The 14,882-nt window shown below is 39.7% G+C and overlaps 1 protein-coding gene across 1 annotated transcript in view; it reads right to left on the bottom strand.

The window, feature by feature from the left end:
- Positions 1-14,882, bottom strand: part of LOC128703961 (uncharacterized) — a 92,843-nt gene that overhangs the window by 53,483 nt on the left and 24,478 nt on the right. The gene's annotated exons all lie outside the window — the stretch shown is intronic.

Raw genomic sequence — 14,882 nt, 5'->3', positions numbered from 1 at the left:
GAAACATTTAAGATATACAATTTATAAGGTTCAGTTATTCAGTATTTATTTGGTTTTGGGTGAGTAAGTGATCTTTGAGAAGAGACTTGAATTTATAAACAGGTAGTGTTTCTTTTATATTTACAGGTAATTAATTCCAGATTTTAGGGCCTTTTATGTGCATTGAGTTTTTGCATTGTGTGAGATGGACACGAGGAACATCAAAGAGTGATCTGTGCCTTGTATTATGGTCATGTGTTCTGTTGAGGTTGGCAAGGAGATGTTTGAGGGGAGGGTTAATATCAGAGTTAAGTGTTCTATGTATGTAATAGGTGCAGTAGTAAGTATGGATGTTTTGTATGGTGAGTAGGTTGAGTGTTTTGAATATTGGTGGAGTGTGCTGCCTGTAGTGACAATTTGTTATCATTCTAACTGCAGCCTTTTGTTGGGTAATTAGTGGTCTGAGATGGTTAGTTGTTGTTGAGCCCCATGCACAAATTCCATAGGTGAGATAGGGGTAAATAAGAGAGTGATATAGGGCCAGGAGGGCTGACTGTGGAACATAGTACCGTATCTTCGATAGTATGCCTACAGTCTTGGAAATTTTCTTAGAAATTTGTTGTATATGTGTATGAAATTTGAGTCTATTATCGAGGTGGATTCCTAAGAATTTTCCCTGTGTTAGCTTTGTGATAGGTGATCCGTTTATCGTTATGTTAAGAGGTACATCTGTAGCTCTGTTACAAAACTGAATGAAGTAGGTTTTGTCAATGTTTAGTGTAAGTTTGTTAGTCCTCATCCAGGTAGATATTTTCTGTAATTCGGTGTTTACAGTATTGGCTAGCGTGACTGGGCTCGGGTGAGAGAAGACGTATGTAGTGTCATCTGCAAAAAGTGTGGGTTTGAGTAATTGCGAAGCATTTGGTAGGTCATTTATGTATAGGAGAAAGAGAAGAGGGCCAAGGACACTTCCCTGTGGGACACCAACTGTAATTGGTTGTGCAGAAGAGTTTGCCCCATTTGAGTACACATATTGGCTTCTGTTACTGAGGTAAGACTTGAGGTAGTTGAGGGAGTGCCCTCTTATACCATAGTGTGACAATTTTCTGTGGAGCAAGTCATGGTCAACTGTATCAAAAGCTTTACGTAAGTCAATGAAGATCCCCAGTGGGACTTCTTTTTTCTCTATTGCAGTGTATATATGTTCTAGCATGTGTATAATAGCATCATTAGTATTTTTATTAGGCCTGAACCCAAATTGGCAGGGGTTGAAAATGTTTTGGGAGATAAGGTAGGAGTAGATTCGTTTATGAATTAATTTTTCGAAGATTTTTGAGAGAGGGTGTAAGTTGGATATTAGCCTATAGTTATTCAACTCTGTTTGGTCTCCTCCTTTATGGATCGGGGTGACCCTTGCTATTTTGAGAACTGTAGGGAAGGTGGAGGATTCAATGGATTTGTTAAAGATTGTTGCAATGATTGGTGATAGCACTTGTGACACTTTTTTGTATATAAAGGGTGGTAAGGTATTTAAATCTCCTGCCTTGTTTTTCAGTGCGTTGATAATAAGGGAGACTTCGTATGGGTTAGTCGGAGCTAGGAACAGTGTGTTCGGGTAGTTGCCGGTGAGGTAGTCATTTGGTGGGGTATCTGAGCTTGGGATATTATTGGCAAGGTTTTGTTCTATAGTGGAGAAGAAGTCATTGAGTCTGTTTGCTGTTTCTGTTGGTGGGAGTTGGGGTTCATCTGATTTTGCTAATTTTATTTCGCTATGTCGTGATATCTATTTTGTTCCCAGAATTTCTGATAGGGTCTTCCAGGTCTTTTTTATATCACCTCGTAAGTTGGATAATCTGTTCTCATAATACAATTTTTTTGCCCTTCTTATCAGGCTGGTTAGGATTGACGAGTAACGTTTTGTTTGGTCTCTGGATATGTGACCCATTCTGTACTGTTTTTCATATCGGTGTTTTGTATTTATGGATTTGAGAATGCTGGGTGTTAGCCAGGGACTGTTCAGTCTCTTTGCTGTCATCTGTTTAGTTTTTTTAGGGCAGTGCTTGTTATAAAGGTATTGGGTCTTTTTTAGAAAATTATTAAAACATTCGTCAATATCTGTATAGATTTCTAGCTCAGTGTGCCAGTCAATGTTTGTTACTGCTGTTGTGAAGTTATTAATGGCTGCCTCATTGTGAAGTCTGAAGGTGACTTTAGTAGTGTCCTGGGGTAGTTTACCAAGAGTTGTTATGAGGAAAGTAGGGTAGTGGTCTGTGGTATTATCTGTAATTATGCCTGATTTTAAAGGGGATATGGTGTTGGTCCAGATGTGGTCAAGTAGGGAAACACTAGTCTCTGTAACTCTTGTAGGTTTTGTTACTGTTGGTAGTAACATACAGTTACTCATTGTGTTTGTGAATTCAGTAACGTGTGGGTCCTGGTCTTGCAGGAGATTTATATTGAAGTCACCTGAGAGTAGTAAGTGATCTTTGTTCATGCGTGCATCAGTTATCATACTTCCTAGATTTTGACTAAATTGGCTAATGTTTGACTGTGGAACTCTGTAGATGTTTATCAATGTGAGAGGTTTTTGTAGGTACTTGGATTTGAATTTAGCTATTATATATTCCCCATGTTCATCCCTTGTGCAAGTATTAGTGATACATTCTAGTTGGTCTGAGTAGTATATGGCTGTGCCACCCCCTTGTTGGTCTGGCCTACAGTTGTGTATGGCTGTGTAACCAGGAATGGCATAGACATCTGTACTATCAGGCTTTAGCCAGGTTTCAGTTAGTGTAATGATGGACATATTGGCATGTAAGGAATTTAGTAATGCTATGAGGTCATCGTAATGCTTGCTTAAAGATCTGATATTGTAGTTAAAGATAGTTATGTTGTTGTTGGCACTGAGAAGTGCCTTTGATTGTTCTGCTGTGTAGTAATTACAGCAACTGTTTGATTCATTTAAGTCATTAAATAAGAAGTTGGTATCAGGATCAATGCTTGTAATCATAAGATTTGTAGTGAATCTATAGTTAGAATTAAGTAAAAAATAAAGTAAATATTCTAAAGCTAAAAAAAATAGCACCTGAATTATTTAACAAATGTAAAAATAATGAGCTAAGGTAGTTTTTTAAAGCTAAAATAAAGGAGACAATATAAAAGGGACTAAAATAATTTGTGGTGAACAAATAAAGTGATGATCAAATAATGGAGCTTGGGAATATGATAGTAGGTAGTACTTTAAAGGTAATTCTTTAAAGTTAGAATTATAATATAAAATTATAATATAAAAGGGACTAATATAAGTTGTGGTGAACAATAAAGTGGTAATCAAATAAATGAGCTTTGGAATATAATGGCAAAATAGTGAACTTATTAACTTTAGCACCTGAGAATAGCACCTTGATTATTTTAACAATTGTGAATATATGATCTAAGGTAGTTATATAAAGCTAAAATAAAGGAAAAAAAATATATAAGGGACTACAATTAAGTAATGGTAAACAAGTTAAATGGACAGATAGTCACTATGAAATAATATTGGTTTAGGAATAAGATCTGATTTGTAATATTAAATAAGTTGAGCAGTTTATTGCACAATAAAAAGTAAATAAAAAATGAGGTAGTTGGTACTAGCTAGCAAACAGGTTCACAGGTACACAGGTACACAGGTACACAGGTACACAGGTACACTGGTACACAGGTACACAGGTACACAGGTACACAGGTACACAGGTACACAGGTACACATGTGCAGAGGCACACAGGTACACTGGTACACAGGTACACAGGAACACTGGTACACAGGTACACAGGTACACAGGCACACAGGTACACAGGTAGAGAGGTACACATGCACAGAGATACACAGGTACACCGGTACACAGGTACACTGGTACACAGGTACACAGGTACACAGGTACACAGGTACACTGGTACACAGGTACACAGGTACACAGGTACACAGGTACACTGGTACACAGGTACACAGGTACACAGGTACACTGGTACACAGGTACACAGGTACACAGGTACACAGGTACACAGGTACACAGGTACACAGGTACACTGGTACACAGGTACACAGGTACACAGGTACACAGGTACACAGGTACATAGGTACACAGGTACACAGGTACACAGGTACACAGGTACACTGGTACACAGGTACACAGGTACACAGGTACACAGGTACACAGGTACACAGGTACACAGGTACACAGGTACACAGGTACACAGGTACACAGGTACACAGGTACACAGGTACACAGGTACACAGGTACACAGGTACACAGGTACACAGGTTCACAGGTACACAGGTTCACAGGTACACAGGTACACATGTACAGAGGTACACAGGTACACTGGTACACAGGTACACAGGTACACAGGTACACAGGTACCCAGGTACACAGGTACACAGGTACACAGGTACACAGGTACACAGGTACCCAGGTACACAGGTACACAGGTACACAGGTACACAGGTACACAGGTACACAGGTACACTGGTACACAGGTACACAGGTACACAGGTACACAGGTACACAGGTACACAGGTACACAGGTACACAGGTACACAGGTACACAGGTACACAGGTACACAGGTACACAGGTACACAGGTACACAGGTACACAGGTACACAGGTACACAGGTACACAGGTACACAGGTACACAGGTACACAGGTACACAGGTACACAGGTACACAGGTACACTGGTACACAGGTACACAGGTACACAGGTACACAGGTACACAGGTACACTGGTACACAGGTACACAGGTACACAGGTACACTGGTACACAGGTACACAGGTACACAGGTACACTGGTACACAGGTACACAGGTACACAGGTTCACAGGTACACAGGTACCCAGGTACACAGGTACACAGGTACCCAGGTACACAGGTACACAGGTACACAGGTACACAGGTACACAGGTACACTGGTACACAGGTACACAGGTACACAGGTTCACAGGTACACAGGTACACAGGTACACAGGTACACAGGTACACAGGTACACTGGTACACAGGTACACAGGTACACAGGTACCCAGGTACACAGGTACACTGGTACACAGGTACACAGGTACACAGGTACACTGGTACACAGGTACACAGGTACACAGGTACACAGGTACCCAGGTACACAGGTACCCAGGTACACAGGTACCCAGGTACACAGGTACCCAGGTACACAGGTACACAGGTACCCAGGTACCCAGGTACACAGGTACACAGGTACCCAGGTACACAGGTACACTGGTACACAGGTACACAGGTACACAGGTACACTGGTACACAGGTACACAGGTACACAGGTACACAGGTACCCAGGTACACAGGTACACAGGTACACAGGTACACAGGTACACAGGTACACAGGTACACAGGTACACAGGTACACTGGTACACAGGTACACAGGTACACAGGTACACAGGTACACAGGTACACAGGTACACAGGTACACAGGTACACAGGTACACAGGTACACAGGTACACAGGTACACAGGTACACAGGTACACAGGTACACAGGTACACAGGTACACAGGTACACTGGTACACAGGTACACAGGTACACAGGTACACAGGTACACAGGTACACAGGTACACAGGTACACAGGTACACAGGTACATAGGTACACAGGTACACAGGTACACAGGTACACAGGTACACAGGTACACAGGTACACAGGTACACAGGTACACAGGTACACAGGTACACTGGTACACAGGTACACAGGTACACAGGTACACTGGTACACAGGTACACAGGTACACAGGTACACAGGTACACAGGTACACTGGTACACAGGTACACAGGTACACAGGTACACAGGTACACAGGTACACTGGTACACTGGTACACAGGTACACAGGTACACAGGTACACAGGTACAGTGGTACACAGGTACACAGGTACACAGGTACACAGGTACACAGGTACACAGGTACACTGGTACACAGGTACACAGGTACACTGGTACACAGGTACACAGGTACACAGGTACACTGGTACACAGGTACACAGGTACACAGGTACACTGGTACACTGGTACACAGGTACACAGGTACACAGGTACACAGGTACACAGGTACACAGGTACACAGGTACACAGGTACACTGGTACACAGGTACACAGGTACACAGATACACAGGTACACATGTACAGGTACACAGGTACACAGGTACACAGGTACACAGGTACACAGGTACACAGGTACACAGGTACACAGGTACAGGTACACAGGTACAGGTACACAGGTACACAGGTACACACTGGTACACAGGTACACAGGTACACAGGTACACAGGTACACTGGTACACAGGTACACAGGTACACAGGTACACAGGTACACAGGTACACAGGTACACAGGTACACAGGTACACTGGTACACAGGTACACAGGTACACAGGTACACTGGTACACAGGTACACAGGTACACAGGTACACAGGTACACAGGTACACAGGTACACAGGTACACAGGTACACAGGTACACAGGTACACAGGTACACAGGTACACAGGTACACAGGTACACAGGTACACAGGTACAGAGGTACACAGGTACACAGGTACACAGGTACACTGGTACACAGGTACACAGGTACACAGGTACACAGGTACACAGGTACACAGGTACACAGGTACACAGGTACACAGGTACACAGGTACACAGGTACACAGGTACACAGGTACACAGGTACACAGGTACACAGGTACACAGGTAGAGGTACACAGGTACACAGGTACATACGTACACAGGTACACAGGTACACAGGTACACAGGTACACAGGTACACTGGTACACAGGTACACAGGTACACAGGTACACAGGTACACAGGTACACAGGTACACAGGTACACAGGTACACAGGTACACAGGTACACAGGTACACAGGTACAAAGGATAATATAAAGGTTGGAGTTGAATATACAAACTTGAAAATTTGGCAACAAAATGTTATGGGAAGTATAAAATAATGTTTAATGTACAAAAGTAAAATTGACTGGTAGTAAATATGGTGTTTAATAAAATTTTAGTAAGTAATAATGATTACAAAAAAGTGAAAAAGTAATGTTTATTTCATTCAATATTGCACTGGTAGTTATACTTGAGGTTATATGGCAGTACAAGGTAATTAAGAGTACTCTAAGATAGTAAATGTGGTATTAAAACAGGTAAAGGTAATTAGACAAGTAATGGTTATTAAATGTCAAAAATGTTAAGAGTAAATTGAAATTTTAGTAAAAATGATAATTATTAATTTTAGTAATATCAATTGATAGTATTTAAAAATATATGAGGTAGTAATATGGACAGAGAAAGTATCAATTCAGCTAATGTTTAAGCTAACAATAGTAAATAACAAAATCACATAAGGTGACTTATGCTTACTAGTAAAATCACAAAATGAGGTAGTTGATTATTTAATTACTAAGAGATTGCACAATGAAATTTGAACAATAATGGAGCAAAACATACACTACACTACGTAGGCTTTTAAGTTGACATTGTTTAGTTATTCTCTGTAAGATTAGTATCCCTGAGAAATCGTGATAGATCATTCTCGTTCGTGATTGTGTACAGTTGACCTACATTTGTTTTCCTTACAAGAATTTTCCCATCTCGTGTGAAGCATTGATGTATTGTGTCGTTATTCTCTCGCTTAAGTTTTCTGACTCTATACAGGAGGTTCTGACGTTTTTTGGTAAGACACTCGTTTATGTATACCTCTTTCTTTACTTTAATAGATGCAATAATTAAGTCTTTTTTCCTGTCATGTGAGTGGAATCTAAGCATAACACTTTTTCTACCATGGGATCCTAGTAGCCTGGCTTCTTTTATTTCAGACTCTGGTACAATAACACTTGTTTGGTCCTTTATGATCTGCAGAGTAATTTCTTTACTGTTTGTTTGGTTCATATCACTGGGAAAAAGTGGACTGTTAACTATTACTGCGTCCGATAGTTTATCTTGTTCAGTTTTATCTTCTTGGAGAGCAAAGTAGTCACTGAACTGGTTATCTAAGTTGTTCTTCCATTCTTTTACTGCTTCTTCAACCTTTGTTGGGTATGGCTATAGCTATGACTGTCTGGATGGTCTTGTCACAGTTAGTCATTCCTGGTGTTGATAACTTTTGTTCAAGACTGAGGATTTTGTTCTCGAGTTGTGTCATCCTGGTGTCTTGTTTTGTTAGCGTCTCTCGAAGATTCATATTTTCAATAACTAAGTTGGAGATGCATGACTTTAGGGTATCTGGATCGCTGGTCATACCTGAGAGACTACTTGGTAGGCTGAATCCGGGGAAGAGAGGGGAGGATGGGCTGGTGGCAGCCATGTTTGTTGTTATTGTTGTGGTGTCGCCTTGAGTGGTGGTGAGTGGGGTGGTTGCTGGGCCGGCGTCCTCCTGACCACACTTGTTGAATAGTTGATTTTTCGGCGAACACCAGCAGTATTGCTACACTATTCTATATCATAGTTACATTGTGGGAACACCAGCAGTATTGCTACACTATTCTATATCATAGTTACGTTGTGGGAACACCAGCAGTGTTGGTACACTATTCTATGTGATAGTTACATTGTGGGAACACCAGCATTATTGCTACACTATTCTATGTGATAGTTACATTGTGGGAACACCAGTAGTGTTGCTACACTATTCTATATGATAGTTACATTGTGGGAACACCAGCAGTGTTGCTACACTATTCTATATGATAGTTACATTGTGGGAACACCAGCAGTGTTGCTACACTATTCTATATGATAGTTACATTGTGGGAACACCAGCATTATTGCTACACTATTCTTTGTGATAGTTACATTGTGGGAACACCAGTAGTGTTGCTACACTATTCTATATGATAGTTACATTGTGGGAACACCAGCTGTGTTGCTACACTATTCTATATGATAGTTACATTGTGGGAACACCAGTAGTGTTGCTACACTATTCTATATGATAGTTACATTGTGGGAACACCAGTAGTGTTGCTACACTATTCTATATGATAGTTACATTGTGGGAACACCAGTAGTGTTGCTACACTATTCTATATGATAGTTACATTGTGGGAACACCAGTAGTGTTGCTACACTATTCTATATGATAGTTACATTGTGGGAACACCAGTAGTGTTGCTACACTATTCTATATGATAGTTACATTGTGGGAACACCAGCAGTGTTGCTACACTATTCTATATAATAGTTACATTGTGAGAACACCAGCAGTGTTGCTCCACTATTCTATATGATAGTTACATTGTGGGAACACCAGTAGTGTTGCTACACTATTCTATATGATAGTTACATTGTGGGAACACCAGTAGTGTTGCTACACTATTCTATATGATAGTTACATTGTGGGAATACCAGCAGTGTTGCTACACTATTCTATATAATAGTTACATTGTGGGAACACCAGCAGTGTTGCTACATTATTCTATATAATAGTTACATTGTGGGAACACCAGCAGTGTTGCTACACTATTCTATATAATAGTTACATTGTGGGAACACCAGCAGTGTTGCTACACTATTCTATATGATAGTTACATTGTGGGAACACCAGTAGTGTTGCTACACTATTCTATATGATAGTTACATTGTGGGAACACCAGTAGTGTTGCTACACTATTCTATATGATAGTTACATTGTGGGAACACCAGCAGTGTTGCTACACTATTCTATATAATAGTTACATTGTGGGAACACCAGCAGTGTTGCTACACTATTCTATATAATAGTTACATTGTGGGAACACCAGCAGTGTTGCTACACTATTCTATATAATAGTTACATTGTGGGAACACCAGCAGTGTTGCTACACTATTCTATATGATAGTTACATTGTGGGAACACCAGTAGTGTTGCTACACTATTCTATATGATAGTTACATTGTGGGAACACCAGTAGTGTTGCTACACTATTCTATATGATAGTTACATTGTGGGAACACCAGTAGTGTTGCTACACTATTCTATATGATAGTTACATTTTGGGAACACCAGCAGTGTTGCTACACTATTCTATATAATAGTTTCATTGTGGGAACACCAGCAGTGTTGCTGCACTATTCTATATGATAGTTACATTGTTGGAACACCAGCAGTGTTGCTACACTATTCTGTATGATAGTTACATTGTGGGAACACCAGCAGTGTTGCTACACTATTCTATATGATAGTTATATTGTGGGAACACCAACAGTGTTGCTACACTATTCTATATGATAGTTACATTGTGGGAACACCAGTAGTGTTGCTACACTATTCTATATGATAGTTACATTGTGGGAACACCAGCAGTGTGTTGCTACACTATTCTATATGATAGTTACATTGTGGGAACACCAGCAGTGTTGCTACACTATTCTATATGATAGTTACATTGTGGGAACACCAGTAGTGTTGCTACACTATTCTATATGATAGTTACATTGTGGGAACACCAGTAGTGTTGCTACACTATTCTATATGATAGTTACATTGTGGGAACACCAGCAGTGTTGCTACACTATTCTATATAATAGTTACATTGTGGGAACACCAGCAGTGTTGCTGCACTATTCTATATGATAGTTACATTGTTGGAACACCAGCAGTGTTGCTACACTATTCTGTATGATAGTTACATTGTGGGAACACCAGCAGTGTTGCTACACTATTCTATATGATAGTTACATTGTGGGAACACCAGTAGTGTTGGTACACTATTCTATATGATAGTTACATTGTGGGAACACCAGCAGTGTTGCCAAACTATTCTATATGATAGTTACATTGTGGGAACACCAGCAGTGTTGCTACACTATTCTATTTGATAGTTACGTTGTGGGAACATCAGCAATGTTGCTACACTATTCTATATGATAGTTACATTGTGGGAACATCAGCAATGTTGCTACACTATTCTATATGATAGTTACATTGTGGGAACACCAGCAGTGTTACTACACTATTCTATATGATAGTTACATTGTGGGAACACCAGCAGTGTTGCTACACTATTCTATATGATAGTTACATTGTGGGAACACCAGCATTATTGCTACACTATTCTATGTGATAGTTACATTGTGGGAACACCAGTAGTGTTGCTACACTATTCTATATGATAGTTACATTGTGGGAACACCAGCTGTGTTGCTACACTATTCTATATGATAGTTACATTGTGGGAACACCAGTAGTGTTGCTACACTATTCTATATGATAGTTACATTGTGGGAACACCAGTAGTGTTGCTACACTATTCTATATGATAGTTACATTGTGGGAACACCAGTAGTGTTGCTACACTATTCTATATGATAGTTACATTGTGGGAACACCAGTAGTGTTGCTACACTATTCTATATGATAGTTACATTGTGGGAACACCAGTAGTGTTGCTACACTATTCTATATGATAGTTACATTGTGGGAACACCAGCAGTGTTGCTACACTATTCTATATAATAGTTACATTGTGAGAACAACAACAGTGTTGCTCCACTATTCTATATGATAGTTACATTGTGGGAACACCAGTAGTGTTGCTACACTATTCTATATGATAGTTACATTGTGGGAACACCAGTAGTGTTGCTACACTATTCTATATGATAGTTACATTGTGGGAATACCAGCAGTGTTGCTACACTATTCTATATAATAGTTACATTGTGGGAACACCAGCAGTGTTGCTACATTATTCTATATAATAGTTACATTGTGGGAACACCAGCAGTGTTGCTACACTATTCTATATAATAGTTACATTGTGGGAACACCAGCAGTGTTGCTACACTATTCTATATGATAGTTACATTGTGGGAACACCAGTAGTGTTGCTACACTATTCTATATGATAGTTACATTGTGGGAACACCAGTAGTGTTGCTACACTATTCTATATGATAGTTACATTGTGGGAACACCAGCAGTGTTGCTACACTATTCTATATAATAGTTACATTGTGGGAACACCAGCAGTGTTGCTACACTATTCTATATAATAGTTACATTGTGGGAACACCAGCAGTGTTGCTACACTATTCTATATATAGTTACATTGTGGGAACACCAGCAGTGTTGCTACACTATTCTATATGATAGTTACATTGTGGGAACACCAGTAGTGTTGCTACACTATTCTATATGATAGTTACATTGTGGGAACACCAGTAGTGTTGCTACACTATTCTATATGATAGTTACATTGTGGGAACACCAGTAGTGTTGCTACACTATTCTATATGATAGTTACATTTTGGGAACACCAGCAGTGTTGCTACACTATTCTATATAATAGTTTCATTGTGGGAACACCAGCAGTGTTGCTGCACTATTCTATATGATAGTTACATTGTTGGAACACCAGCAGTGTTGCTACACTATTCTGTATGATAGTTACATTGTGGGAACACCAGCAGTGTTGCTACACTATTCTATATGATAGTTATATTGTGGGAACACCAACAGTGTTGCTACACTATTCTATATGATAGTTACATTGTGGGAACACCAGTAGTGTTGCTACACTATTCTATATGATAGTTACATTGTGGGAACACCAGCAGTGTGTTGCTACACTATTCTATATGATAGTTACATTGTGGGAACACCAGCAGTGTTGCTACACTATTCTATATGATAGTTACATTGTGGGAACACCAGTAGTGTTGCTACACTATTCTATATGATAGTTACATTGTGGGAACACCAGTAGTGTTGCTACACTATTCTATATGATAGTTACATTGTGGGAACACCAGCAGTGTTGCTACACTATTCTATATAATAGTTACATTGTGGGAACACCAGCAGTGTTGCTGCACTATTCTATATGATAGTTACATTGTTGGAACACCAGCAGTGTTGCTACACTATTCTGTATGATAGTTACATTGTGGGAACACCAGCAGTGTTGCTACACTATTCTATATGATAGTTACATTGTGGGAACACCAGTAGTGTTGGTACACTATTCTATATGATAGTTATATTGTGGGAACATCAACAGTGTTGCTACACTATTCTATATGATAGTTATATTGTGGGAACACCAGCAGTGTTGCTACACTATTCTATATGATAGTTACATTGTGGGAACACCAGCAGTGTTGCTACACTATTCTATATGATAGTTACATTGTGGGAACACCAGCAGTGTTGCTACACTATTCTATATGATAGTTACATTGTGGGAACACCAGCAGTGTTGCTACACTATTCTATATGATAGTTACATTGTGGGAACACCAGCAGTGTTGCTACACTATTCTATATGATAGTTACATTGTGGGAACACCAGTAGTGTTGCTACACTATTCTATATGATAGTTACATTGTGGGAACACCAGTAGTGTTGCTACACTATTCTATATGATAGTTACATTGTGGGAACACCAGCAGTGTTGCTACACTATTCTATATAATAGTTACATTGTGGGAACACCAGCAGTGTTGCTACACTATTCTATATGATAGTTACATTGTGGGAACACCAGTAGTGTTGGTACACTATTCTATATGATAGTTACATTGTGGGAACACCAGCAGTGTTGCCAAACTATTCTATATGATAGTTACATTGTGGGAACACCAGCAGTGTTGCTACACTATTCTATTTGATAGTTACGTTGTGGGAACATCAGCAATGTTGCTACACTATTCTATATGATAGTTACATTGTGGGAACATCAGAAATGTTGCTACACTATTATATATGATAGTTACATTGTGGGAACACCAGCAGTGTTACTACACTATTCTATATGATAGTTACATTGTGGAAACATCAGCAATGTTGCTACACTATTCTATATGATAGTTACATTGTGGGAACACCAGCAATGTTGCTACACTATTCTATATGATAGTTACATTGTGGGAACACCAGCAGTGTTGCTACACTATTCTATATGATAGTTACATTGTGGGAACACCAGCAATGTTGCTACACTATTCTATATGATAGTTACATTGTGGGAACACCAGCAATGTTGCTACACTATTCTATATGATAGTTACATTGTGGGAACACCAGCAGTGTTGCTACACTATTCTATATGATAGTTACATTGTGGGAACACCAGCAGTGTTGCTACACTATTCTATATGATAGTTACATTGTGGGAACACCAGCAGTGTTGCTACACTATTCTATATGATAGTTACATTGTGGGAACACCAGCAGTGTTGCTACACTATTCTATATGATAGATACATTGTGGGAACACCAGCAGTGTTGCTACACTATTCTATATGATAGTTACATTGTGGGAACACCAGCAGTGTTGCTACACTATTCTATATGATAGATACATTGTGGGAACACCAGCAGTGTTGCTACACTATTCTATATGATAGTTACATTGTGGGAACACCAGCAGTGTTGCTACACTATTCTATATGATAGTTACATTGTGGGAACACCAGCAGTGTTGCTACACTATTCTATATGATAGTTACATTGTGGGAACACCAGCAGTGTTGCTACACTATTCTATATGATAGTTACATTGTGGGAACACCAGCAATGTTGCTACACTATTCTATATGATAGTTACATTGTGGGAACATCAGCAATGTTGCTACACTATTCTATATGATAGTTACATTGTGGGAACACCAGCACTGTTGCTACACTATTCTATATAATAGTTGCTAGTGGATGGTACCACTATTACCCCTCCTCCTCCTGCTTCCACTCACCTGACTACAGTATATAAGCCTCTTCTCCGACCATATGCTGTACTTTCTTGAAGTCTGATGGACTGAACACAGCGATTCCAGGCTGAGAGACTGATTACCTCAAACTCCTCCTCTCTGTGAACCTTTCTTCTTTGTTTTGGACAGATGAAGCCACTTTGTATCAACACGTTACCCCAGGAA

Source organism: Cherax quadricarinatus, chromosome 95, assembly GCF_038502225.1.
Source record: "Cherax quadricarinatus isolate ZL_2023a chromosome 95, ASM3850222v1, whole genome shotgun sequence".
NCBI classification, from domain to species: domain Eukaryota; kingdom Metazoa; phylum Arthropoda; class Malacostraca; order Decapoda; family Parastacidae; genus Cherax; species Cherax quadricarinatus.
Note: the sequence above shows the minus strand (reverse complement) of the source record. Positions and strands in the feature narration are given on the sequence as shown.